The sequence below is a fragment of the Hordeum vulgare genome, chromosome 1H (assembly GCF_904849725.1).
Source record: "Hordeum vulgare subsp. vulgare chromosome 1H, MorexV3_pseudomolecules_assembly, whole genome shotgun sequence".
In the NCBI taxonomy this organism is placed as follows: Eukaryota; Viridiplantae; Streptophyta; class Magnoliopsida; order Poales; family Poaceae; genus Hordeum; species Hordeum vulgare.
Window position 1 is genome coordinate 353,261,135 of NC_058518.1, and position 2,684 is coordinate 353,263,818.

Here is a 2,684-nt window from a genome sequence, read left to right on the forward strand (position 1 = left end):
GGTCCGTAGTTAGTAGCTAGATGGCTTCTTCTCTCTCTCGGATCTTCAATACAAAGTTCTCCATGATCTTCATGGAGATCTATCCGATGTAATCCTCTTTGGCGGTGTGTTTGTCGAGATCCGATGAATTGTGGATTTGTGATCAGATTATCTATGATATATATTTGAGTCTTTGCTGATTTCTTATATGCATGATTTGATATCCTTGTAAGTCTCTCTCAGTCTTGGGTTTTGTTTGGCCAACTAGATCTATGATTCTTGCAATGGGAGAAGTGCTTGGTTTTGGGTTCATACCGTGTGGTGACCTTTCCCAGTGACAGTAGGGGTAGCAAGGCACACATCATGTAGTTGACATCAAGGGTAACAAGGTGGGCTTTGTCGTAGATATGAGATTGTCCATCTACATCATGTCATCTTGCTTAAGGCGTTACTCTATTCTTTTGGACTTAATACACTAGATGCATGCTGGATAGCGGTCGACGTGTGGAGTAATAGTAGGAGATGCAGAAAGTATCGGTCTACTTGTTTTGGACGTGATGCCTATAGATATAATCATCGCCATAGATGACGTCACGACTTTGCGCGGTTCTATCAATTGCTCGACAGTACTTTGTTCACCCACCGTCTACTTGCTTTCATGAGAGAAGCCACTAGTGAACACTACGGCCCCCGGGCTATTCACACCTATCGTTTCCACTTCCGCTTTCACTTTGCTTTGTTACTTTGTTGCTTTCAGTTCTCACTTGGCAAACAATCTATAAGGGATTGACAACCCCTTCATAGCGTTGGGAGCAAGCTTTTTGTGTTTGTGCAGGTACTTGTGATACTCCTTCACTGGATCGATACCTTGGTTCTCAAAACTGAGGGAAATACTTACCACCGCTGCACTACATCACCCTTTCCGCTTCGAGGGAACACCAACGCAAGGCTCCAAGGCCACGGGGGAAATCCTTTGCATATTTTCCTAGGAAGTCCCTTAAGGCGTAGCCGTAGCAGAAGGATTCCTGGTGCCGTTGCGGAGGAGTATCAAGACAAGAACAGTCTCCCATCAGCACGTGTTTCTGGCGCCGTTGGAAGGTCTTTTGTTGCAGTAGCAGAAGTATTTCTCGCTCCGTTGCCGGGGAAGGAGAGATCTATCCAAGTAAGTGTCACAAACTCATCTCTTGCATTTACCTTTTTGCCAGTTGCCTCTCGTTTTCCTCTCCCCCACTTCACATTTGCCTTTTTCGGTTGCCTTTTTTGTTCGCCCTTTCTTTCGCTTGCTTTCTGTTCGCTTGTGTGCTATGTGCCCTCAATATGCTTGCATCTTCGCTTGCTGAAAATCTAGTGATATGGATCCTCATCCACTTGCTAATCTCCTTAAGAGATCCAATTATGTTGATCCAATTGCTAGTGAGTTGAGTGCACTTGACTATCTTTATGGATTTTTGCTTGAGATGTGTGAATCTGAAAATCGTGATGAAGAAATTTATGAAGTGATTCACGAGGGTTCCTTGAATGAAAAGCATGATTGCAATGGTTTCACTATAAATCCTATTAGTGTCAATCATGCTAAAGATATGCAAAACCCTAAGCTTGGGGATGCTAGTTTTGCTATGTCCTCTACTTGTTGCAATGATCACGAATGGGGTGATGATTTTTCTTATGATCTTGAAAATTTGTTTAAGCCTCGTGATGAATATGATTTTTGCAACAAGATTGAAAGTGGGTTTGGCGAAGTCATGACTTTAGATGATAATCCCACTATTTTTGAAGATCGTCAACTTTGCATGCATGTGGATCATGAAAAGAATATCCTATGTGATAGTTACATTGTTGAATTTGAATATGATCCCACATGTAATTACTATGAGAGAGGAAAATATTGTGGTAGAAACTTTCATGTTACCAAATCACCTCTCGTTATGTTGAGATTGCTCTTGTCTCTTTCTTCTTCCTCGCATATGGCAGCTATTGGATGTCTTGCCAATTTGTTTCCCTGTAAAATGCCTATGCATACGAAGTATGTTAGACTTAGATGTTAGTTTCACATGCTTTATGATGCTCTCGTTGTGCTTTAATTCTTGTCTTTTATGTGAGCATCATTGAAATCCTTATGCCTAGCTAAGGGCGTTAAACAATAGCGCTTGTTGGGAGGCAACCCAACAAATCTATCATTTTTCTTTCTGTTTTGTGTTTTCCACACTTTCATAATTCCGTTATGATTGTGTTTTTTGTGTTTCTTTTGCGTTTGTGCCAAGCAAAACCGTTATGATTAGTCTTGGGTATGATCGTTTGATCATGCTGGAAAATACAGAAACTTTGTGCTCACGAAAAGAATTTTCATTTTTGTTCTGTAAGAGATTTTGAGTTGATTCGTTTCTCTTCTGATTACTACGCACATTCTTCAGACTTTCGTAATTTTTCAGAATTTTTGAAGTAACAGAGGTATACGAAATATACGGATTGCTACAGCTGGTCTGCTGTTAACAGATTCTGTTTTTGTTGTGTTGGTTGCTTATTTTGATGAAACTATGGATAGTATCGGGGGGGTATTAGCCATGGAAGATTGAAAATACAGTATCCCAACATCAGCATAAGTAGAATTTAAGTTTGCTACAGTACCTAAGGAAGTGGTGGTTTGCTTTCTTATGCTAATATTATCATGAGTTTCTGTTTAAGTTTCGTGTTGTGAAGTTTTCAAG